The sequence below is a fragment of the Pelodiscus sinensis genome, chromosome 2, assembly GCF_049634645.1.
Source record: "Pelodiscus sinensis isolate JC-2024 chromosome 2, ASM4963464v1, whole genome shotgun sequence".
NCBI classification, from domain to species: Eukaryota; Metazoa; Chordata; order Testudines; family Trionychidae; genus Pelodiscus; species Pelodiscus sinensis.
In genome coordinates, this window is record NC_134712.1 from 11,959,566 (window position 1) to 11,986,212 (window position 26,647).

A 26,647-nucleotide genomic window follows, 5' to 3' on the forward strand; every position below is an offset into this window, starting at 1 on the left:
ATGAGGAAAGAAGTTTGCAAACCACTGCTCTACATCAGCGGTACTCTCCGTTTTGCCAGGCTACCCATAGTTGGATACATTTCCTGACCCCATTTCATCTTGCAATGAAAAGCTTATTTACTGAATGTTGCTGCAGTAATTCTCAATATAATAGGTTATTTGTAAAAAGTCTTCTTTGTTTTTTTTTTTAAAAACCATCACTCGATAAAATTGTTATTAATATTTTCTTGCAGAGCCCTGGGACCTATCATGAGGGGCTCCAGAGCTCCCCAGAATATGTTTTGGAGAGCTCTGTGCCATTCTTTTCTTCTCTATTCATAAACCATCCATTTTTAGTTTACTAAAGAACTGGCACCCAGTGTGGTTTTGCGGTAAGTTCTGAAGTATATTTTGATATTTGTTATCTTAGGGTATGGCTACGCTACAGCACTAATTCGAATTAACTTAATTCAAATTAGTTAATTCGAACTAAGCTAATTCGAATTAGTGCATCTAGACCTAAAAACTAATTCGAATTAGTGTTTTGCTCATTCGAACTAGCATGTCCACACTGAGTGGACCCTGAACCGAAGTTAAGGCTGGCTGGAACCAGTGCCAGCAGGGCATCAGGTTAGGACTTACAGTGTGGAGCTGCTGTCTCAGGCTAGCCGAGGGCTGTGCTTAAAGGGACCCGACCCCCACCCCGGACAGACAGTTCTCAGGGTTCCCCGCTTGCTTGTCTAACCCGATGAGGGACAGCAAAGCAGTCCTGTCTTGGAGTGCCCACACTTGGCACATCACAGCACTCGGCCATCAGCCCGGCTGCACATGCTGCAGGCTGCCATCTGCGGGGGTTAATCGGGGGGCTGTCAGGATCCAGGAGGCCCTGCAGGAGAGCTTCCACCCCAAGGAGTCCGCAGAGCCACCCCAGTCCTCCCCATTGGGGGCTCGTGCCCCATTCCTCCCTCACCTTCTTTCACTTACCCCTCCGTAGCCCCCCTTCCTGATGTAAAAAATAAAGGACATGTGTATCCAAAAATAGAAACTCTCTTTATTTAACAAAACTGGGGGGGAGGATTAACCTCTGGGGAGACTGGGAAAAGGAGATGGGAGAGGGGAGGGGGAAACCTGGGAGGAGGGAGCTGGAAGGAGGAAGCCAGGAGAAGAAGGAGAAGGGGAAGTATCAAACTATGGTACGCCATATCTTCAGTAGTGTGTACAGATGTGGTCTCCTCACCTCAAAAAAGATATTTTGGCCTTGGAAAGGGTTCAGAAAAGGGCAACTAAAATGATTAGGGGTTTGGAACAGGTCCCATATGAAGAGAGGCTAAAGAGACTGGAACTTTTCAGCTTAGAAAAGAGGAGACTGAGGGGGGATATGATAGAGGTCTATAAATCATGAATGGTGTGGAGAGGGTGAATAAAGAAAAGTTCTTCATTAGTTCCCATAATAGAAGGACTAGAGGACACCAAATGAAATTAATGGGTAGCAGGCTTAAAACTAATAAAAGAAAGTTCTTCTTCACACGGCGCATAGTCAACCTGTGGAACTCCTTGCCACAGGAGTCTGTGAAGGCTAGAACTATAACAGAGTTTAAAGAGAAGTTAGATAAATTCATGGAGGTTGGGTCCATGGAGTGCTATTAGCCAGGGGGTAGGAATGGTGTCCCTGGCCTCTGTTTGTGGAAGGCTGGAGATGGATGGCACGAGACAAATGGCTTGGTCGTTGTCTTTGGTCCATCCCCTCTGGGGTACCTGGTGTTGGCTGCTGTCGGCAGACAGGCTACTGGGCTAGATGGACCTTTGGTCTGACCCAGGACGGCCATTCTTATGTTCTTATGTTCTAATCTCAGGGCTCAGGGTTGGGGGTCTCACTGGACCAATTTGATTTTCATGCAAACCTGCTCCTGGGTTCGTATGTGGCCTTTGGTGGCCAGGCTGGCAGCTATCCTGCCTCATTCCTGTTCCTAGTGCGGAGATCTTGAACGTTAAAGGCCTCCCCCCAAACCTCGACGAGGTCCACGATCTCCGCACTAGACCAGGCGGGCACCCACCTCTTGCGGTCCCGAGCAGGCTCCTGGGAGCCACCAGCCTGGTCCTGGGAAGAGGCAGAGGGCTGGGTGGCAGGAGGTGGCTGGCTCATGCCGTGCCAGGTGCAGGGTCTGCTGGCTGGGTGCTGGCAGGCTTGCACCTGGCACGGGCACCGTAGCCAGACCGTGGCCCTTTAAGGGCTCCGGGGCCGGGAGGGGGGCAGAAGAGTTTCCCTGGTTTGGCCCAGAGTGGCCACCAGGGCAACCTGGGAAGGGCTAGCCTCCCACTAGTTCCAATTGGGTGGCTACGCAGCCATTAATTCAAAGTACTTAATTCGAACTAGGCATTAGTCCTCGTAGAATGAGGTTTACCTAGTTCGAATTAAGCGCTCCGCTAGTTCGAATTAAGTTCGAACTAGCGGTTTGTATGTGTAGTGCCTATTAAAGTTAATTCAAACTAACGTCTGTTAGTTCGAATTAACTTTGTAGTGTAGACATACCCTTATATATTGGGGGGGGGGGGAGTCTTTAAAACTGGAAGGAGCTAATATATCTGGAAGGAGCTAATATTTATCACTGATGTCTGTTTTGCCTGGATGGCGTGTGAGGGGCAAGCATGCCTAAAGGGGGCTGTCCGTGGCTCCGTGATAAATAATGCAACACGTTGGAAGCACATAGCTGTTACTGGCTTGGTGAAATCGTATGGCTGAGTACACCACCAGTCCAGGGTCTGTGCCCTGTATTCCGGCAGTCTGACCTGAGATTGACCTTCTTAGCTGTGCCCGGTACAAAGCAGAATGACACTGTCAATTTAGAGAGATCTGCAGAAATCAAAGGAACTTTTCTTGAGTTCAACATTTGGCAGGGCTACAGGGATATAGCCTTTGGATTAGCAGAACAACTTGCAACACTAGACAGAGCAAATCCTACTGGCCTAGCAAAGTCGCCAGCAGCTCACTTTATGGTGCACGGTCTGCTTTCTCCAGTTCCTTCTCTTTTTTCTCCCTCTCCCAGTAGGAAGCACAACTTAACAGTCTTCAAAGCATCTTTGTGAAGTGATACTTCTCCTTCTGCAAGGAGGGGAAAAGACTAGGATAATAAATTCCTATAAAGCCAACATGGATCTTCTTAAAATCTCAAGGCATCAGTGCACCCGCCCTCTTGAATCTCTCCTTATCTTCTAACAGTTGGGTTTTTTTTAAGCATGAGAGTTTGCAACCATTTTTCTTTCTCTGCCCGGAGACATTTCTCTTGCAAGAATGCTTAAATTTCATCTCGCTGCAGGATAAAGGAACCGATGTCTGTTTGTAACTTTAACTATCTATTTATTGTCATATTCTTTGCACAATCCCAGTGCATGTCAGAAAGATAAATTTGAATAGGGTAGATAAGGGGATATCTTTAACATGGCAGGTGAGAAGATGAATAAACAACAAGAAGTCCTGTGGCATCTTATACACTAAATTAGGCTGTGTCTACACTGGCACCCTTTTCCGGAAAAGTGATGCTAATGAGACAAGTCGGAATTGCAAATGCCATGGGGGATTTAAATATCCCCCGCGGCATTTGCATGAACATGGCATACCATGTACCTGGACAACAATGTAGCTAAATAAACTGATTGAAATTCATTTTTAGTCCTGTACACTGAAGGATAGGAACCTTCAAAGAGCAAGCAGCAAATCCCCAAATCTGGTTTTCACTAGCATAAATAAATCAGATTTACACTAGCTAAGGACCTGACCCTAAAAGTTTGCTTGATTCTTAATCTAACAAAACCAAACAGAGACTTTCTACCAGAAGACAAAATGAGACTGCCACATTCATCCACTCTTGAGCACTGATTGTTTTTACCAACAAGTTATAAATATTTCATTTAAAACCTTATGATGACAAAAATGGCCTTTCAGTTTCTTTCTAAAATTTCTGGATTATCGTAACACTTCTCCCTACTAAAAAAAAGTCTTGGTTTTAGAAAGGTGAAAAGTCTTGGTTTTTCCTCAGATAAACAAAGCGTCTCTGGAAGTTTTCTTTTTTTTAATTTTCTGAATTCCTGACACCAAAAATTTGGCAAGATTCAGAAGGAGATACCTTGAGTGATAATTAATGCTAACCAGTACTAGCAAGAATATTAAGTCTCATGCATTAAGAACTGATCCATTCTCTAGCTGATAGAGAGATCAGACAGATTGGCCCACATACACCTGATAGAAAGGTTTTCATATCATCTTTTGAAACATCTGTGGCCACGGCTGGAGACAGGCTGATAGAGCTGGGGCCAGAGCCAGTCTGGCAATGCCTGTTTAGTTTCTTTGTGAATTTTTCCCATATAATTCTTACCATTTTCCAACCAGCTATAGTCACAAATATAGGTTGTGTACAAGTCTCACAGGTTGTGAGGGCAGCTGTGTCCCTGTGCCCACAAGCAGAATTTGTTGAACACTTCCCTTCTGCAAACAACTATAATTCTTTTGAGTCCTTACTCTTGGTTTATTCTTGAAATTTTTGTCCATAGTTTCATGGCCATCTCTGAGCCATTCAGCCAATATCTTATTTTATTTGCAAAAAAACCTCCCATTACCCTTTCTCTGACTCGTCATGTCTGTTCCTCTCCTGCAAAAGCGACGAGGAGTCCTGTGGCACCTTATAGACTAACTGAAGTGTAGGAGCATAAGCTTTCGTGGGCAAAGACCCACTTCGTCAGATGCATCTGACGAAGTGGGTCTTTGCCCACGAAAGCTTATGCTCCTACACTTCAGTTAGTCTATAAGGTGCCACAGGACTCCTCGTCGCTTTTGCAGATTCAGACTAACACGGCTACCCCTCTGATACTCCTCTCCTGCAAGTTTCCCTTGCCTATGTCCACACTCTGGCCTTTTTCTGCACCTTCATCATTCGTTAGCCAAGCTCTTTCAATCTTTCCTTCAAAGTCTCTGAACCTCCGATCACTTGGGGTACGTCTAGAGAGCGGTGCTATTTCAAGATACTTCTGGTATTTCGAAATAGCGTTAGTGTGTCTTGACAGCACACCCGTTATTTCAAAATAGCTTTCGAAATAACAGATGCGCTATTCCGACATCCCTGTAAACCCAGGGATCTCCAACTTTTCTAAGCACAAGATCACTTTTTTAATTTAAATGCAATCCAAGATCTACCTCAATCCAAGATCTACCCTTCTCCGAGACCTTGCCCCTGCTCACACCATCCTTCTTCCCTGTCCCATCTTCTCCCACTTTCACCAGGCAGGGGCAGTGGGTTGGGGTGCAGGCTCTGGTTTGGGATGAAGGGATTTGGAGTGCGAGAGGGGCTCTGAGCTGAGCTTGGGGCAGGTATTTGGGGTACTGGAGGGGGTTCTAGGTGCAGGCTCTGGGAGTGTGTTTGGTTGTGGGGTGCTTGGGGCTAGGGCAGCAGTTTGGGATGCAGGAGGGGGTTCGTGACTGGGGTAGGGTTTCAGGATGTGGGCTCCGACTGGGCACTATTTATCACATGTGGCTCCTGGGTGGTGGTGCCATGGGGCTAAGACAGGCTCACCCCTGCCCTGGCCCTGCACCACTCCCTAAAGCAGCCAGCAAACTCCACCCCAAGCCCTGTTGTGCTCCCTCTCTGATCTGTCGGGATTGGATACACGGTGGGAGAGGGGGCACCTTGACATCAGCACCCCTCTTCTCCCTCCCCTGCCCTGCACAGCAAGCAGGAGGCCCACAGGGGTGGGGAGAGACAGCTCCAAGGCAAAGGACAGGAGATGTGCAGCAGTAGGGGGAGGGGCAGCTAAAGTGCCAGCACTTGATAGCCTCTTGGCCACACCACTCAGGGTCACCTATCAGAGGCTCCAGGATCTACCAGTCGATCCCGATCGACTGGTTGGTGGCCACTGCTGCAAACCTCTTTCCATGAGGGTTAAGGGACGTTTCGGAATAGCGCTCTATTTCGAAATCTGGCACTGTGTCAACAGCGCCAAATTACAAAATAAGCTGTTTTGAAACTAACTCAAAATAAGCTACGCAATTTGCATAGGTCAAATTGCGTAGCTTATTTCTAGCTAAGGGTGCAATGTAGACGCATCCTTTTAGTCCTCTTCTGTGAACCATCTCAAGTATTTTACTGGTAATGCAGTGCCCAGAACTGAATGCCGTGTCCCAGAATGTGGATGCACAGGGATCCAGGAGGGATGTTACTTCCTGCTCTGTGACATCTTTTCTTTATGGGTAAGTCTAAACTACACCCCTCTGTTGGCAGAGGGATGTAAATTAGACGTATCAAAAGTGCAAATGAAGCTGGGATTTAAATATCCCACGCTTCATTTGCATAATGGCAGCCACTGTTGGTTTTTTTCGAAACGGGGTTTTTCCAAAAAAACCAGCAGTTTAGATGGGGTATTTTCGACAGAAATGCCCCCTTTCAAAAGATTCTGTACTCCTCATTTTTTGGGGAGTACAGGATCTTTTAAAATGGGGCATTTCTGTTGAAAATGCCCCCATTAAACTGCCCGGGGGGGGTTAAAGCCCCATTTCGAAAAAAGCGGCGACCGCCATTATGCAACTGAAGCGCGGAATATTTAAATCCCATCTTCATTTGCACTTTCAATGTGTCTACTCTCCATCCCTCTGCCGACAGAGGGGTGTAGTTTAGATACACCCAGTATGTACAGCTCAAATTACCCTCTTTTTTTGAAGCCATATCTAATTGAATTTTCTGTCTGCTATCATCTCTAGGTTTTTGTGATCATTACTCCTTCTCAGCTCTCTCCTTCCTTTTGAACTGGGAGGTTTTTGCTTAGATGCATCAGAATTCGAGCTTGATTTTTTTTGCAATGCTGAATCTTGCTTTGTTTCTTTCTGCCGATGTTTCTAGTCTCTCTAGTGCCCTTCGTACTATTTTTCCATCCCAGCTGGTGTTTGCAGCTCCTCTCAATTTAGTATGGTCTACAAACTTCATTAAGATGCTGCTTCCAAATAATTAATAACAGTATTAAATAAAATGGGACCTGACACTAATCACTCCATCACTGCAGCAGACACTTTTCCTTAACTTGGAACATCACCATTTATCATTTCTCTCCCCCTTTTAGGCAGTGATTCATTATAAAGAATGATCAGAGAGAGATGAGTCTAATTATAGTTTCAGAGGTACCCATCCTGTTAATTCTTTAGGAGAGTGTTCTGCTATTCTCTTGAAATGTGTCATTCACACACTGAAGGTTAATCCCTTTGAGAGGCTACAGTTGGCAACACAGATAAGAGACTGCGGCAGCAAACATCCATTTTTTTAGCACTCGCAGGGAAGTTGGTGTACAAACAAAATGAAATTCACTATTCAAAGGAAAAACTGGGTGCTGTGTTAGTCCTGATTGGCTGCTAAATGCCAGTGGGCTTATAAAGGAGCTACACACTGGCACCTAGAGATGGACAGGAAAGCTTGAGGCAGACACAAATTTGAAATGAGAGTGCCCTGGCTGTTCTGTCGGGCAACCATAGGCCTGGGAATTCAAGGTACGGGAGAGATAAGTACTGCAGATCCCCAGGCTCCTGGCCTAGATTGCAGGGTTCCGGCAGCCTCCCAGCCCACCACGGGCTTTGCTGCCGACCCCATGCCTGAGGACCCAGCTCCAGGGCCTCTGCTGCCAGCTCTGCACTGGGTTCCTGGCTGCTGTCCCATATGCCTGCAACTCTGCTGCTGGGCCCATGCCCCAGGACCTGGCTGTTGACACCCAGCCCCTGCATGGGTTGATGGCCCACACCAGCAATAGAAGAAGACACATAGAGAATCACAGGTTGCCAGGGTCCTCGGGAGTTCCCCGAGCTTAACCTCCCCTCCCCCCCACACACACCAGGAGCAACCCCAACTTGACCCATCCCCTGGCAGGGCTTTGTGAGGGTGGGACTGAAAAACCTTCCAGGGAGGGAGCTTCCACCATACCCCCCCCCCACCCCTGCTTCCCTAGGGAGTCTCATTCCAGAAGTTCACCACCCTCTGGGACAATAGCACAAGAGCACCATACCTGCATGACCAAGACCCTGACAGTCAATTTCCCCACACCGAACTGGTTCCCGATGGATTGGTAGCTGTCCGCCATGGTGAGCTTCCAGATGGCGATGGCTACCCGCTTCTGGAGAGGGGTGGTGTGTCTCATGTTTTTGTCCTGTCGCTGGAGGGCAGAGGCAAGCTACTCACACAGCTCCAAGAAGGTGTCCTTCTGCATGCAGAAATTCTGGAACCACTGCTGGTCATCCCACCACTCCATGATGATCCAGGCCCACCAGTCAGAACTGGTGTCTAGTTGCCAGAAGCAGCTATGAACAGTATGCAAGGGAGGGTAGGCAGGGTCGAACGGCATGAGCAGTGCATGGAAAGAGAAGAGGAGGTGCCCCACAATGAACTGGGGGTCCGACTATCTAAAACTGGTTGCTCATCTTCTGTGTTCACAATGTTTATTTCATTACACAGTCATTTCTTGTTCTAACTGAAGCAAATGTGAAAGTTTCTGCTCAATGCTGGAAATAGGCTGGTAGTACTTGGTGATTACCATATAATCTTTATCTATCTTGACGTTATCTACCTCAGAGTTGACGTTAACTGTAAGAGCCAAGAGGATGGGTAGGCTAAAATAATGAAAAAAGGTACTACAGGTTGGCCCTCCCTGGTCTGGCACCCTTGGGACCTCACTAGTCCCAGATGAGGGATTTTTCTGGACCAGGGGAGGTAATTTCTGGCTCTCCTGCTGCCCCACCTCCCCACTCTGCCCCCTTCCAAGAGCTTCCTCGCCCCCCCCCCCCCCATCCCAGTTGAGCTGCCATTGTCCCTTCTCCCCCAGCTGAGCCACACACTGGCACCTCCCTTCCCTCACAGCAGCCCAGCTGAGTCGCACACTAGCTCCCAACACACGCACTCCCTCTACGTACCAGCACTCCCTGTTCCTGGAACATCCATGGGCCTTCTAGACTGTAGATGTTGCCGGACCAGAGAGTTTCAGTTTACAGAGGTGCAACCTGTACTTTTAAAGTTAATTGTAAAGATGGGGAGAATGATTAAAAAGCCAGATAGAAAGGATTGGTGCTCAACTCGCGCAGTGCAAAAAAGCAGTTTGAATTCTTCAAGATCAAATGTGCAGAGCCTGCCAGTGAAACTTGCTATGGTATCACTGTCAACAAATAAAGCTGGGATGATTATTTAAGTTCCTCTTACAAGCCTGGAACCAGCTCTTCACTAAAGGGCTATTTGTATGGCTTTGTTTGCCTTTACCACCTAAAATATCTACTAGATGTTGCAAAGAAGGAAAAGAGAGTTACAAGTATAATGGCTTTTATTAATGTAAGCTTGTAGGTCAATCACGAGAAATGTTCCAGTGAAAATTGTGTTCTGCTTCATGCTATTGATCCTACATCTGAAAAGAGAACCACTGAAGTTATATGTAAGTTCCTGACTATGCAATCCAAGAATGCGGATAAAAGAATGACAGGATGGTCTCTGCTGTTTCCCCACACAATGAAAATGTTGAGTGTAATGTCTGGATGTAATGTCTGGACATCTGGATGTTGGCTGTCTAAGCCTTGTTCAGAAAGAAGCGATCTCTAACACAGTGCCAAAATGCATTTTGGAAGCTCAGAAATCCTTCTGCAGCAATCCTTAGCCTTGTGATAACGCTGATGCCCCCCACAGCACTCAATGGATCTCTCAGAAAGAAGGTGTCTCTACTTGCATCCAATTACCACAAGTATGCTGAAACTTTCATGGAGCAAGAGAAGGGTTTTGATCAAGCCATAATACATATTGTACATAATGTATGTCAGGAAGAAGGACTGACCAAGAATTTTTTTAAAGTTAGACTCTTACCCCCTGTGATGAAGCGGTTGCCCCACACTGGAGTGAAAAGGGTAAAAGTAGCTCTGGGAGAGGACTGGGGCTGGCAGCCAATAAGGGGAGGGCTTGAGGCAGCCAATCAGGGCTCAGATGGGCCCTATAAGAAGGGCTCCTGAACAGAAGGAACTCACTCTTGCGCTAGCTTGGAGAGGGAGGGACCTAGCTGCTTTAGCATGGGTAATTTGCTCAGAGCAGTGTTGGGGGAGCCAGAGTGAGCCCAAAGCAGCTGAAGCCTGAATAAACCCCAGGTTGAGGCCCAGAGACAGGGGCCCAGGAAGGTATGAGGGCTGCAGAGGAGCAGCCAGCGCAGGAAAGGACAACTGGTCCACTCCCTCCCCTTGCCAATGATGAAGTAGCCAGTTAAAGGGCTAGATGACAAATGGCAGTAGACCACGGAGGCAAGTGGTGACGTAGGGTGATTGGGCTCCCTGAGAGGGGAGGAACCCAGTGTGTGGGCGCTGCCATGGGGCAGTATAGAGGGGAAGGGACACCACAGTCTGGGAGGGATGTGGGATCTGACACGACATGATGAAAAGACAGATAACGGTGGGCAGCACATCAGATGGAAGAAGGAACTCTGGTGCCAGAACAGCTAATTTCTGAGTTGACCAGCAGGTGGCGCAGCAGCAGTAAGTGTGAGCAGTTACCCCCATATTTAGGACCCTGAATGTGAGTGATTAGATGATGCTAACTGCTTGGCACTTTTGAAATTCTTGTCTACTTCTCTTTTAAAATCTAGTCACAGAGTATCAGAGGGACTTTAGCCTGTTTGATGACACTATGGTCACAGTAGATATTTTGCTTGGTCTAATCAACAACAAGGAACTGAAATCCTATAACAACAAAATGCAAGGAACAGAGATGCTAGCAACCTTTTCTATTACAGTAGAATGTCAGAGTTCTGAACAGCAGTGTTATGAATTGACCAGTAACCACACACTTCATCTGGAAATGGACATATGTTACCAGGCAGCAGCAGGGGAAAAAAGGGGGTGAGGAGGGAAGCCAAATACGCTACATTCCCATGTTAAATATAAACTACTACAAATAAAGGGAAAGTTTACAAAATTTGACAAGGTAAGGAAACTGTTTCCATGCTCGTTTCATTTAAATTAAGATTGTTTAAAGTAACATTTTTCCTCTGTTAGTAAAGTTTCAAAGCTGCATTAAGTCACTGTTCAGAGGTAAATTTTTGAAAGAACAATCATAAGGTTTTATTCAGCGTTACAAACATTTCAGAGTTACGAACAGTCTCCATTCCCAAGGTGTTTGTAACTCTGAGGTTCTACTATACTTAACTAACAGGATTTGATAAGCAGAGGTGATAAGTTGAACCTAGAACAAAGAGACTTTAGTATGGCTCATGAAACATATCCTGGGGTCTCTTTCTGTTCTGATATTCAGCAGGACTGACAGCTTCACTGGACAAGGTGGAGTAGGGGAACCTGCTCTACACCCTTGAAGGTCAGGGCTGGGGCTAGGCAGCCCTCAACACCATCTGGAGAGCATTCTGCAGTGCTCTGGCAGCAATTTAAATGGCCCAGAGCCCTGGGTGCCATTGCAGGTAGCTGCCAGGAACTCCAGATCCTTTTATATTGCTGAATCCCCTTTGCTCCTTCTCCTCTCTTCCCCTCCCTCTCTTCTCCCCCACCATCATCAGGTCTGCTGATATTTAAGTGGAACATTCAGATTTCTATCCCCAAAATGTATATAAAGGAGCTCATGTCACAGTTTGCCTTGCCAAAATGTTCTTTGTTTTGTTTGTCGGGAGAGGGGTTATGTTTGTCTTTTAAAGTGGAAGTAAAGATTCTGGAGCTCAAAGCAGGTGAATTCCGGGCTTTGGTGCTCTTATAAAAGAGTGACGCTCCTATCCAGACAGCTCAGCGGATTTTTAGCCTAAGGTTTGCTCATTCTGATTGGCTTTGTCAAACTATGTGACAGGCCGAGTGCTGAAGAAGCACATAAACTGATAAGAAAGTGTCAGGATCTCGGGACAGATTCTGAAAAGTGACAGGACAAACCAGATGGTAACCTGGGTCCTCAGTTACATGTTTCTTTTACAGAATTGCAAACATCATTTAGGGCAACATGGTGTTTTCTAGTGTTTGAGGGATAAATATGTTCATGGAGTGAATTGCACAGAGCAGATCTTATATTTCAGTTTACAAAACCCTCCGGAGGTATCTCTCCCTGCCTCCAGAAAAAGAATCAAAGTTGGGGATGGGGGAAGCAGGTCAGTGTTTTGAGGTTGGGAAAATAATCATAACCCTGGCCGGATAAAGTTCTGACTAAGTGGAATAGTAGGAATCTTGATTGTCTCTTGCAGCTCTGAGTGAAAGGCCATTATTAACCCAGGTTGGCCAAACTGCATCAAACTTGTGATCTGTCTGGTCAATTAACCCATCTTTGCCAGTGCCCAAACCCAGAATATGGTGCACAGAATCCTGCAATTGGCAGTTCTGGGATAAGTTGCCCCCTATTGTTCAAAAAATAAATATAATACACATACAAGCTAGATGTATAATCCTAGGGATGGGATCTCCATGACCACCACCCCCAAGAGAAGAACACGGGTGGTGGTGATCGGGGACTCCTTCCTAAGAGAGACGGAATCATCCATCTGCAGTCCAGACAGGGAATCTTGAGAACTATTGAGAGTCTTTGGGTTAAACTTCAAGGGTATGTCTAGACTACATGACTCTGCCAATGGAGGCATGTAAAATAGGCTACCTGATGTAGCCAATGAAGCGGGGATTTAAATATTCCCGGCTTCATTAACATAAAAATGGCCGCTGCACAGTGCTGGCTCAGCTGATCGTCGGCACAGTGCATGAGTCAAGACACGGATCGTTCGACAACAGAAGCCTTTGTCAACTGCTCCTGTAAACCTCGTTTCAAGAGGCATAAGGGCATTTGGAATTGCAGCTACCAAAGGACGTGAAAGGTAACAGGAAAGGTTTCTACAGGCATGTGACTGGGTATGAACCCAGTCTGTTTATTAACCTCTTATTAACGCAGTTTCTAAGGTCCCTCCACCACACCCTAAGTCTGCGTGCCTCAAGTCTTTTCTTTTTGCCAGTCTCCGATTGAATTAATGATAGTCAAATCTTGCTTTATGGCCGGTAGTGATGATTTACTGCTCGGTCTCTGGACGACTCACCTTGGGTATTGTGGGGAGAAGGGGGCCCGAGCCTGCCCTCACTCATGAGCCCCAGCCCAGGGCCCTAAGGACAAGGACTTGCCTGTAGTCCTGTCCGACTGGCAGGGCTTTCCATTGCAACACGCCAGCCCACGGGCTTATGTCCGTCGCCCTGCCCTGGGCTACTTCCTCTCCCCCCTGCTCCACCTACTTGCAGGCGTAGTGTCCCCAGTTGTCCCCAGCACCGGAGGATGCTGGTAGCATCTTGCGTGGGGTCCTTTCTTCCTCCCCCCTGCACGGTGCTTGTTACCGTCCTCCCTTGACTCCTCCTCCTCGTGCATTCTCGCCCCCAGGTTTAAATCCTCCTGCCATTCTGCGGCATCCCCGTCAATGCCCCTCCTTCCTCCCACCCTCCATTGCGTGCTCTGCCCCTTTCCTTTCGCATGCTGATGTCAGCGACGTCAGCTCACGCCCTTTCCCCTCATCCTCCTTTTCCTCCCGTGCCGTTGAAACCCTGGGGTTGCTTGCTACGGTGTGCCTGCTCAGCGGCAGCTGAACAGCTGGCGCATCGTTGATATCCCGCCCCTCATGCCGCCAGCCAGGTGGCAACCGGGAGATCTATAGTGCGGGGCGGTGCTGCCCCATTACAAGGCATGATAGCAATAAAAGGGTGATCAGAGAGGATGTGGGGCCCTGACTGGATGAGGGAGGTAACCTAGTGACAGACGATATGGGAAAAGCTGAAGTACTCAATGTTTTTTCTTTGCCTCTCTCTTCACAGACAAGGTCAGGCTCCCAGACTACTGCACTAGGCAACACAGTAGGGGAAGGAGGTGGGCAGCCCTCATTGGAGAAAGAACAGGTTAAGAACTATTTTAAAAAGCTGGATAAACACACATCCATTGGACCGGATTTAATGCATCCGAGGGTGCTGAGGGAGTTGGCAAGTGTCATTGCAGAGCCTTTGGCCATTATCTTTGAAAACTCGTGGCAATCAAGGAAGGTCCTGGGTGATTGGAAAAAGGCAAATATAGTGCCCATCTTTAAAAAAGGGAAGGACAATCCAGGAAACTACAGAGTGGTCAGCTTCACTTCAGTCCTGGGAAAAATCATGAAGGGATACTCAAGAAATCCATTTTGAAGCACTTGGAAGAGAGGAAAGTGATCAGGAATAGTCAACATGGATTCACCAAGGGCAAGTCATGTCTGACCAACTTGATTAGCTTCTACGATGAGGTAACTGGCTCTGAGGACATGGGGAAGTCAGTGAATGTGATATACCTTGACTTTAGCAAAGCTTTTGATATGGTCTCCCACATAATTCTTGCCATAATTAAGGAAGTACGGATTGGATAAATGGACTAAGATGGATAGAAAGCTGGCTAGATTGTCAGACCCAACAGGTAGTGATCAATGGCATGATGTCTGCTTAGCAGTCGGTTTTACGTGGAGTGTCCCAAAGATCGGTTCTAGGACTGGTTTTTGTTCAATATCTTTTTTAATGACCTGGATGAGGGGATGGATTGCACCTTCAGCAAGATTGCAGATGACACTAAGCTAGGGGGAGAGGTAGATATGCTGGAGGGCAGGGATAAGGTCCAGAGTGACCTAGACAGATTAGAGGATTGGGCCAAAAGAAATCTGATGAGGTTCAACAAGGACAAGTGTTAAGTTCTGCACTTGGGAAAGAAGAATCCGGAGCACAGTTACGGGCTGGGGACCAACTGGCTAAGTAGCAGTTCTGCAGAAAACGGACCTGGGGATTACAGTGGATGAGAAGCTGGATATGAGTCAGCAGTGTGCCATTGTAGCCAAGAAGGCTAATGGCATATTAGGGTGCATTAGGAGGAGCATTGCCAGCAGATCTAGAGAAGTGATTATTCCCCTTTATTCGGCTCTGGTGAGGCCACATCTGGAGTATTGTGTCCAGTTCTGGATCCCCCACTACAGAAAGGTTGTGGACACACTGGAGAGGGTACAGCAGAGGGCAACGAAAATGATGAGGCTGGATTACATGACATTACAAGGAGCGGCTGAAGGATTTGGGCTTGTTTAGTCTACAGAAGAGAAGAGTGAGGTGGGAAGCAGCCTTCAATGTCCTGAAGGGAAGTACCAAAGAGATTGGAGAGAGGCTGTTCTCAGTAGTGACAGATGACAGAAAAAGGAGCAATGGTCTCAAGTTGCAGTGGGGGAGGTCTAGGTTGGTTTTAGGAAAAACTATTTCACTAGTAGGGTGATGAGGCACTGGAATGAGTTCCCTAGGGAGGGGGTATAGTCTCCATCCCTAGAGGTTTTTAAGTACCAGCTTGACAAAGCCCTGGCTGGAATGGTTTAGTTGGAGTTGGTCCTGCTTAGGGCAGGAGCCTGGACTCAATGACCTCCTGAGGTCTCTTCCAGCCCCAGGATTTTATGATTCATGGCTTCCCTCTGCTCCAAAACGTTATCCAATATTACAGAAAGTTCCAAAACAAAATTCCAGGGGCAAATGCCTTTGACCTTTGGAAATATTTTGATAAGGAGCCAAACTTGGCAGACCCTATCATGTACTAAAATCGCTCTTAAAAGCCGCCTATCCATCAGCAAGCAGAGAAAAGAGAAACACAGAAGAAAAGGTCACATTAGCAAAAAGCAGCTGGCATGATTCCACAAGGTTCATTTTATTTAGTGGGCCAGGATTCCACTTTTCTAATTCCCATGCTCAGCCAACACTTGATGGCACAAACATGAAAGGCATTTGGAGATAACTACTGCATCAGGGTGACATTTCTGAGGTGATTTGCAGAGACTTGCATATGCACGTTTGTAAATAATAGTTGTCTAACTCTCCAGAGAGTACGCTAAACTTTTATTACATCCTCTGCAAATATTACCGCTAGGCACTGCAAATTGACTGTACAGTGTACACACACCACCTTGCTTTTTAGTACAAAGACTGATGCCTTTATTAGAGGACAGGATTATAAAATGATGGTCTAAATATTACTAACATTAGCTAATAAAAAAAAACCCTGCTCAGTAGGAGGCAAGTTTTTCCTTCAGTATGCACACAAACTTGTTATTACCGTTAATGACGATATTTTACACTTTTGTGGCACTTCTGTTCTCAGAACCTCAAAGGGCTTTACAGCCAGTAATTACTTAAGCCTCACAAAACCATTTGAAGTGCACAAGAAGTATTAACCCTATTTTATGAGTGGCCATGTGGAAGCACAGACCCAAAAGCCACTTGGGATAGTCCCATGATAATGGTGTCCATGAAGACTGTGCCATCACAAAAGACTTTCTAGATCCCATTTTGTATAACGGTGGCATCTAGGAGGTGTGTAGCACAGACACACAATGAGACAGTCCCCTGCCCCCAAAGAACTTACACACTAAATACTTATGGGCAGGAGGGGTAATTGAGCAAACTAAGTGACATGTGCAAAGTCACACTGAATGGTCATGGCAGAGCCTAGAATAGAACCCAGCTCTCTTAGGTTACAGCCCTACCCACCATGCCTTGCTGCTTGACATCTAGGGGAGCATTACAGTCCCTGGGCCTAAGTGGCCCTGCTGCTATTATGACATCATCAGCTTATGCTTGGACTGTGCAGTGTGTCAACGAAATCTGTACAGCAAGACTAGTCCCATTAGCCCCTTAGTCCAGTAGTGGGTCTGGCCTTTAATTAAATCAACGATGGGAATAAACCTTTATGACCACCTGCTCTGCCTTAATCAGCATGAACCAAAGAGGTCTTTGCCCTGACTCAGCCTCCCAAGAGAGTCAGCCCCCACTAACACACACACACACTATTATTATCACAAGAACTGAGGACTCAAGCACAAATCAGGACCCTCACCGTGGACCACTATAAAACCAGCCTCTTGGCCACTGTAAGAGGACCCTCACAAAGCCACAACCTCCCCACCGGGGGGCCCAAATAAGGAATTCCACAGGGAGATTACAAAAATCATTTTCAGCACCAGTTGTCCCACTACCCTCTCCCTCTGTGGCTAGCCCTAATCCCCACAAAATTCTCAGTTCAGAACCAACAACAAAACTTCATCCTGAAGCCAGCAGCAGCCCCCCCTCTATTTGCACCTTAGCTGCAGCTGCCCTGTTTAACAACCCTTTCTCCCCCTCCCCCGCCGTCTTAACTGTAGTCTGAATAAGTTCCTGTTATGTAGAATAAATGTAATTAAAGGAACAAATGTGGTTTAAGTAGCTTCCTGTTATATTAAAGTAGTGAAACACCCCCCACCCCCAATATTAGCAGCCTGTTGGAAAAATCACAGTGCTTAATTGTATTCTTGTTTATGAATATGTATGAGTTCATGAGGAAGTGTGAATGAGAAACATCCAATCCTAAATCAGTCCGGCATTTGTACCCTGCAAGGTGCATAAATTAACGTGACAAGTGGCCAGGTGGAAGTCTCTCTCTCCCTCTCTCTCCCTCCCCCCCACAAGACGTTACAACACGCTAAGCCCGGGGACAGCCCAGAAGAAGTGAAGATCCCACAGATTCAAAGGCACCTCCAGGGACCCTCATTGCCTTCACAGCCAGCCTCTTGGGCACTGTAACCTGGCCAGCATTCCAGCTACCTACGAGTTCGATAGTAATCTATGCCGTACCTTCAGCCTGGCTCTAATCTACCAGCATGAATGCTGTATGTGTGAGTGCCATCTTACCATTAAGAATCTGTACTAATAAACAAAGCTTGGTGCTGCTTGAGTTCATCCTTTGTGTGAATTTATTCCTTGGATGAACCAAGGTGGGTAACACATCCCACTGAAACCCTCGAGGCTCTATTCCCAAAGAGGTCCACATACAAACTCCCCGAGAGAAGAAGATTATAATCTATAACACCCATGTTTGCACAGGAAAGTCTGGGTGAATACTGAATATTCTCCAGGAACGGTTCATGAGCAATCCATTGAGTTAGGCCCTTTTTTCCTCACACAAAAAATGAATGGACTACGTGTGACTAAGAAGGCACTTCAAGGAAATCATAATCCGCATGTCATATTTTCAGATACAGCAATCTGTCTCAGCTCAATTCTGAGGCTGCTAAGGACATCCATACCAAGTCTATCAATCACAACATCAGTACAGTCACCTGTCACAGAAACCATGGACAGGAGCTGTGTATGTTTTTCCTTCACAGCTCTGCCAATGCACCTCAGAACTAACTTACAGGGAGAACAGAGGGAATTTCACCATTTCTACTCCATGGCTTTTTTACATTTTTTAAAGTGACAATGGACTTTGTGTAAACTTTTCAGAGAGAAGAAGTGGTAATAGTTTGTGCCAGTGTAACACCAGCAAAACGGTCAGCTACAGCTGGAATCAAACCTGGGTCTTCTGGAGCTTAGTGCGTGAGCCTCTACCGCATGCGCTAAAAGCCTCCTGGCTGTTAGCTAAGGCTGAAGAGCAGATTCGTTATTCTCACTGTCTCTGGACTGGCCAGTATACCATACCTACAAGCACCCCTGTATTTAAGAACATAAGAACAGCCATACTGATTCAAAGGTCCATCTGCTTCTTTACTTCCCCCTTACGCTAGTTAGAGAAAACACACGCCTGGTAAACTATATTATGGAAAGAGTCCAGTATGCCACACTGGCTCTTTGACAATGTCCACAAAAGTCTGGTAGGCTGGAAGTAGATTAAATGTGCTTGAGGGCAGAGTTAAGGTTAATTACTGTACCATGTACAAAAAGGGATCATGCAAAAGAGGAAAAGACAAGGGAAAGTGGCAATGAAAATAGAACTGTGTCTGCCTAAAATTGTATGTTTAGGTGACCATGGGATAGTATAGACACAACACACACATGTATTGTTTTCTTCCTGTATTTCCAAACATGTCCTTGCAGCATCTGACGAAGTGGGTCTTTGCCCACAAAAGCTTATGCTCAAACACTTCAGTAAGTCTATAAGGTGTCACAGGACTCCTCGCCGCTCTTGCAGCATGGTATATATATGATATCGGTTTATTCATATCCTATCAGTAAACCATTTCCAAACTTCTCATTTTTAACCATATTTGTTCACTTATTCTACTCGACAAGACCTCAGATCTCACTGTCCTCCACTGCCCTGAGATGCCTGCTACATCTGATATACCACAGGCTGAAGCTGCGCTGTTCTTGTTCATAAGCTGCTGGGTGGCAAGATGTTTTCTGAAACCTAATCAGGCAGAATATGAGAAATGCAGTAAGGCTTCATGGGTTATATCCCAGCTATATCACCTTTTTCTTGAACAGATTATTCCTGGAGATTTTTGTTATTATACCTTTTTAAAATAGCACCTGGGGCCTCGGCCTTGTTAGACCCCATACAGTAAGGTTGACTTATTTCAGAACTTTATGTCTGACTTTATTTTCAAGTCAGTTTCAAATTTAAGATGGAGTTTGGCATTCGTAATTTTTAATTCCCAAGTTTTAAAACCATGCATGATTTTTACATATAAATATTACTGGGAATTTTACACATTAGAGTGACATTTTGCCCAGTTGTCTGATTATGTAGTACTGGAGGAGCAAAGACACCCTCGTATTAACAATGATCACTTTAAATTGTGTGAGTACTTTTGTCCATATGCAATATTCTGGGCTATGTGGGGGGAAAGGAACTGAAATAGAACAAACACGAATGTTGTGTATTATTACATAGATGGAATCCACTTTGCTTATATTTAGCAGAGCATATAGTTCCTTATTTTGTTTCACTTGATCCAAACTGTTAGCACTTGTGTTGTGGCATTGTAATGTAAGTTATCTGGAAAATCCTGACTTTTGTTGTTCTTCCTTATAGGCAAGATTGTGACTTTACACTGTTGGGGTGAATTCTTGGTCCCTCTGAAATCAATGGCAAAACTCCCACTCACTTCAATGGGACATGATTTCATCTCTGAGGGCCAGAGCAGTAGTGTCTAAGCAGAGATTGTCGGGGTATTCTGCTTGCCTAGTGCTAGCGCTGGTCGACTCAGAATTTCTATCCTACAGGAAATTCCAAGATTTCAAACATTAGTTTTATCCCACATCAGGATTCAAATCAAAGTCTTGGCATTGTTTTTATGAAAGAAAATAGCCTGAAAATATATTTCTCCGACCACATCAAAATGATGTACTTCAATAAGGCTGAAACTTTTCATTTATACTTTATTGTTTTGATTTTCATAATATACACTAACATATGAAAATGGACACATTTTGAATTACATTAGAACTAAATTTGAAATGCTAAAGTTGAAACAAAGCGTCTAGATGTTATCAAACCACAGCAAGTCAACCTTACTCAAAGTAAATCTGTTGGGGTACGTCTACACTACAACGTTAATTTGAACTAACTTAGTTCGAATTAGTTAATTCGAACTAAGCTAATTCGAACTAACGGATCCAGACTAAAAAACTAGTTCGAATTAGCGTTTTGCTAATTCGAACTAGCATGTCCACATTAAGTGGACCCTGAACCAGGCTTAAGGATGGCCAGAAGCAGTGCCGGCAGGGCATCAGAGGAGGACTTAGAGCGTGGAGATGCTGTGTCAGGCTAGCCGAGGGCTGTGCTTAAAGGGTCCCGACCCCCACCCCGGACAGACAGTTCTCAGGGGTGCCCCGCTTGCAAAGCAGTCCTGGCTTGGATTGCCCAGAGTACCCACACTGGGCACATCACAGCACTTGGCCATCAGACCGGCTGCACTTGTCGCAGACTGCCATCTGGGGAGAGAGGGCAATTGGGGGGCTGTAGGAGAGCTTCCACCCCAAAAGCCCGCAGAGCCAGCCCAGTCCTCCCCATCAGGGGAACGTACCCCATTCCTCCCTCACCTCCTTCCACTTACCCTTCCCTAGCCCCTCTTTTTGATGTACAAAATAAAGGACAATTGTGTTCAAAAATGGAATCTGTCTTTATTGAACAAAACTGGGGGAGACTGGGAAACAGAGGTGGGAGAGGGGAAGAGAGAGGCTGGGAGAGGGGAGGGCAACTAAAATGATCAGGGGTTGGGAACAGGTCCCATATGAAGAGAGGCTAAAGAGACTGGGACTTTTCAGCTTAGAAAAGAGGAGATGGAGGGGGGACAGGATAGAGGTCTCTAAAAGCAGGAGTTGGGTGGAGAGGGTGCATACAGAAAAGTTCTTCATGAGTTCCCATAAAGAAGGACTAGAGGACACCAAAGGAAAGGAATGGGTAGCAGGCTTCAAACTAGTAACAGAAAGTTCTTCTTCACAAAGCAAAGAGTCAACCTGTGGAACTCCTTGCTGCAGGAGGCTGTGAAGGCTACAACTAGAACAGAGTTTAAAGGGAAGTGAGATCAAGTCATGGAGGTTGGGTCCATGGAGTGCTATTAGCCATGGGGTAGGAGTGATGTCCCTGCCCAAGGTTTGTGGAAGGCTGGAGAGGGATGGCATGAGACAAATGGCTTGGTCACTGTCTTCCGTCCATCCCCTCCAGGGTCCCTAGGGCTGGCCGCTGTCGGCAGACAGGCTACTGGGCTAGATGGACCTTTGGTCTGACCCAGGACAGCCATTGTAAGCTCAGGGCTCAGGGTCGGAGGTCTCAGTGGACCACCTTGATTTTCATGCACACCTGCTCCTGGGTGGCCAGGCTGGCAGCTCTCCTGCCCTAGCCGGCCACTTTCCTGTGCCTAGTGCGGAGGTCGTGGATGAGGTCCACGATGTCCGCACTAGCCCAGGTGGGTGCCCGCCTCTTGCGGTCCCGGGCAAGCTCCCGGGAGCCGCCAGCCTGGTCCCGGGAAGAGGGGGAGGGCTGGGGGGCATCAGGTGGGTGGTTCGATCCGTGCCAGGTGCAGGGTCTGCTGGCTGGGTGCTGGCAGGCTTGCACGTGGCACGGGCACCGTAGCCAGCCCGTGCCCCTTTAAGGGCTCCAGGGCCGGGAGGGGGGCAGACGAGTTTCCCTGGTGTTGGCCAGAGTGGCCACCAGGGAAAGCTGGGGAGGGCTAGCCTCCCACTAGTTCAAATTAAGGGTCTACGCAGCCCTTAATTCGAACTAGTAAGTTCGAACTAGGCTTAATCCTCGTGGAATGAGGTTTACCTAGTTCGAACTAAGCGCTCCGCTAGTTCGAATTAAATTCGAACTAACGGAGCGCTAGTGTAGCGCCTATGAAAGTTAGTTTGAACTAACGTCCGTTAGTTTGAACTAACTTTGTAGTGTAGACATACCCTTGATGATTTCCCACAACAATTTCAGTAACAATTACTGTTACTGCAAAACATTCTGATTCATTCAAATCAGCATTTTCCGACCATGGTCTGCCTGAAATGGTTTTAGAAGCTCTGTACAGGTAGGATGGCTCCATTGTGCTGGGGCAATGTGTTTTCCTTGCTGAATGGGGCTCCAGCCTCACCACTGCTTTTGGCTGCCCTGGCCCACTCATGCTTTTACCTGGGGGACACCTGATTATGTGCAGATGCAGAAGGAATTGCATAAGGAATTCCATCTATCTATATTCACTCCAGTGTTTCCCTGTACTGCCCATGAGAGTTTTGCCATTGACTTGCAGCAGTACTAGGATTTTAAGCATATCTTAGCTATTACAGGATGTGCCTACCATACTTGTGGCTGCTTTGAAATAATAAGGCTAGTCCTGTTGTATGGCACTACTGCAGGTAGTAAGCACTGTGCCTGTTGAGTGTTTGCAGGATCAAACTCAAGCCACTGCAAGAACGGATATTCTAGACAGATTAGAACAGCTCATTATTCCTAAAAGGGCTGATAGGCAGCAAAGGGACAAATGCACAGCAGCTTGGAGACTTCTCAGAAAGCTGCTGTGTATGACTTCTCCTAATGAGATTTTTAACCACACCAATGGCAAACAGACACCCAACTTCCATTTGCGCCTTTGCACTTTTCCCCTCCTTAATATTTAAGGAGTCTGTTTTATTTAATAGCCATCTTTTGACTTGGCTTGTTATAAATATAATTAAGTCCTTAAATTAATCCTCTCCACTCAGAACTAGCTCATAAAAATATACCCGTTTTTTGTAATTACAGCTCAAAATACTATAGTCACAGTAATGTAAGCTGATCTGGTTTGGATCATTATGGTAGAACTCTGAATTATATTTTGTAAGATTATTAGGCAGTTAAATCACCTTGAAAGAAAGTCGCTGTGTGAAAGAATGTTTAACAAAGGTATTGATGGAATGCTAAATAAAACCACAATAGGTAAGTACTAAATCTTGAGATATTGACTGGCACATTGCTATTGTAGTCCACAGATACTGACACTTCAGATTGCAGGTTTTTTTAGGCATGGAGATATAATTTAAGTTGGAAAATCAACACTGTCAGATGGGAGCCTAGAGATGCGGGAAAGTTGTTTTTTTTTTTTTTTTTTTTAAGAAAACAGATTTGTTTTGCTTGTTTTTTTCCTTCCAACTTTCTCTGTGTGTGAGAGAGAGACATGTACCGGTACATCAAAAGTTGGACTTAGTCTCCTGTTGGAGCACTTACTCTGATGGGAAAACAGCACTGCAAATCAGAATTCCAGCATTATTTTACATTGTTTGGTTGTCACTCGCATTACCTTTATTATATTAACTCCACTTACATCTGCTGGTCCGTCAGTTGGCGGGTAAGACCAATATGGTGAATCTTCCACAAATTAGCACTTCTCCCCATTCCTCAGTTCTCTTTGGGTGTGTCTACACAGCATCCTTCCCTTAAATAAGCTACGCAATTTGCATTATGCAAATTGTGTAGCTCATTTCGAGTTAATTTCAAAATAAAGCGCTATTCTGAAACGTCCCTTAAACCTCGTGGAACGAGGGTTACAGAGACGTCGGAGTCAGCCATCCTTTATTTCAAAATCTATTTTGAAATAACAGGCTGCTTCAATAGACGCGGAATAGCTATTTTGGGATACTTCCAGCATCTCGAAATAGCTCTGCAGTGTAGACATAGCCTTTGATCACATGCATTGTGGAAAGAGAGATAGAGGAGCCCATGGGCTCAGAAAAGGGATATGGAAAAGGGATATGGGCTTCCCAACTACTATGCAACTGCTGCCCTCTGTTCCCCCTTCATCCCGCATGAGTCTGCATTTGGGAAGGGAGGAAGAAAGAACGCCCATAAAACGGGGCGACAGTGACTGGGCTGAGAGATTTACCTCCCCCATCTCCTGAGCAAAGCATTTCTACATGCTTTGATTTTAAACACTACAGGTGATTTGCACTAAAGCACCATTGTTGAGATCCAAACATTTTTTTTTTTTTGGAAATATATTTCCAAGAACAGCTTACTGAATGGCTTTGAAAAGTTGATTTTTCACTAGATCTGGCAATTTTTTATTATGGGCAGTTTGAGGGGCTAAAAATGGTCTATTCTCCAAAAGTGAAAAACTGCACAAGAGCCAGTTGACATTTTCAAAACAATTGTTCACTTTTACCCACATCAAAACACGGAGCCTGTTTTACATTCATCAAAATGCCTTTTTTCTGACAAACTAAAAAAACTTCTGTCAAAGAAATTCAGAAAACACAAACAGAATCAGTTTTGCTTTTGGTTTTAGGCCCATACGGTGGTGGTGGGTCAGGTTTTCAAGTTTTCCTCCAGAAGTAGGAGGGAGAGGAAAAAGCTTAGGAGCAAATTCTCAGCTGGTGTCAACTGTCATAGCTCTAATGAGAGCTCCGTGGAGCTTTGATTGTTTACAGCAGCTGTGAATCTGTCCTTTGAACAAATGAAAACCTGTGTTTCTCCTGGAAGAGAAGGACTTCAGCGGCTGGGGCTATAAGAAAAAACACTGAGTGATTGGTGAAACTTACAATACAATCATGGGAACTAACCACACTGAAAGTTCAAAGTGCCTCACACATATTTTCTGTTAGATGGCTATTTCAGAATAAAACTTCTGCTTTCTCATGGGCGGCAGAACCAACAACATTCAGCAGTTAATATTTCAAAGTGATGCAAAATGCAGCTGGCACAGTAAAATCTACAGAGCTTTCTAGTGGAGGCCACATCAGGATACAATAGCAAATTAATTCACCTAACCTTTGCTTTGCATTTGCTGTAAGACACGCTTTCCAGCACACTTCTCCAGTTCTCAGCTGTGTTAATAATAACTAACACACTGGCTACTCCAAAGCAAATACAGGAAAGAAATGTTACAGATCAGTTGAAATGTACTCCTTGCTGGAGCTCCCGTATTGTTGTTGTAGTTTTATATAGATACTGAATTTTTGGTAAGTGTAATATAGCGGTTCTGGGTACTGTCCTAATACTGTTGTTTTTCTCTTTTATGACCTGCTGAGATAGAAGTGATTGAAAAACTACTGCGTTAAAACCAGCAACTGCAACTCCACCACAGCAAAATCACATAAGAAGCATTGTAACTTTTTTCAGTGTCCAATTGGAGGAGAATTAGTTCAGTTCTGCTGCTATGAAACACGTGGGATGAAATCCTCTCCACCCCCCATGAAGATAGTGACAAAACTCCTAGGGTGTGTCTAACTAGAGAGAAGATGGACCCTTTGGATGGCAATCTTCTAGTGTTCGATTTAGTGGATCTAATGTAGACCGGTCAGTTTAACGTCTGTCCCAGGGAAGATCATGGAGCAGGTAATTAAGGAAATCATATGCAAACACTTGGAAGGTAATAAAGTGATAGGGAATAGCCAGCATGGGTTTGTGAAGAACAAGTCATGCCAAACTAATGCAGCAGGGGAGGTTTAGATTGGACATTAGGAAAAAATTCCTAACTGTCAGGGTGGTCAAATATTGGAATAAATTGCCAAGGGAGGTGGTGGAATCTCCCTCTCTGGAGATATTTAAGAACAGGTTAGATAGACATCTGTCAGGGATGGTGTAGACGGAGCTTGATCCTGCCTTGAGGGTGGGGGCTGGACTCGATGACCTCTCGAGGTCCCTTCCAGTCCTATTATTCTATGATTCTATGATTAATCTGATAGCTTTCTTTGATAGGATAACGAGTCTCGTGGATAAGGGAGAAGCGGTGGATGTCATATACCTAGACTTTAGTAAGGCATTTGATACGGTCTCGCATGATATTCTTATTGATAAACTAGGCAAATATAACTTAGATAGGGCCACGATAAGGTGGGTGCATAATTGGCTGGATAACCGTATTCAGAGAGTTGTTGTTAACAGTTCTAAATCCTGCTGGAAAGGGATAACAAGTGGAGTTCCTCAAGGGTCTGTTTTGGGACCCGTACTGTTCAATATCTTCATCAATGATGTAGATATTGGGCTAGAGAGTACGCTTATTAAGTTTGCAGATGATACCAAACTGTGTGGGGTTGCAACTTCTTTGGAGGATAGGGACATAATTCAAAATGACCTTAGCAAGTTAGAGAAATGGTCAGAGGTAAACAAGATGAGGTTTAATAAAGAGAAATGCAAAGTGCTCCACTTAGGAAGGAACAATCAGTTCCATACATACAAGATGGGAAGCGACTGTCTAGGAAGGAGCATGGCGGAAAGGGATCTAGGGGTCATAGTGGACCACAAGTTGAATATGAGTCAACAGTGTGATGATGTTGCAAAAAAAGCAAATATGATTCTAGGTTGTATCAACAGGTGTGTTGTAAGCAAAACTCGTGAAGTCATTCTGCCGCTCTACTCTGCACTAGTTAGGCCTCAGCTGGAGTACTGTGTCCAGTTCTGGGCGCCACATTTCAAGA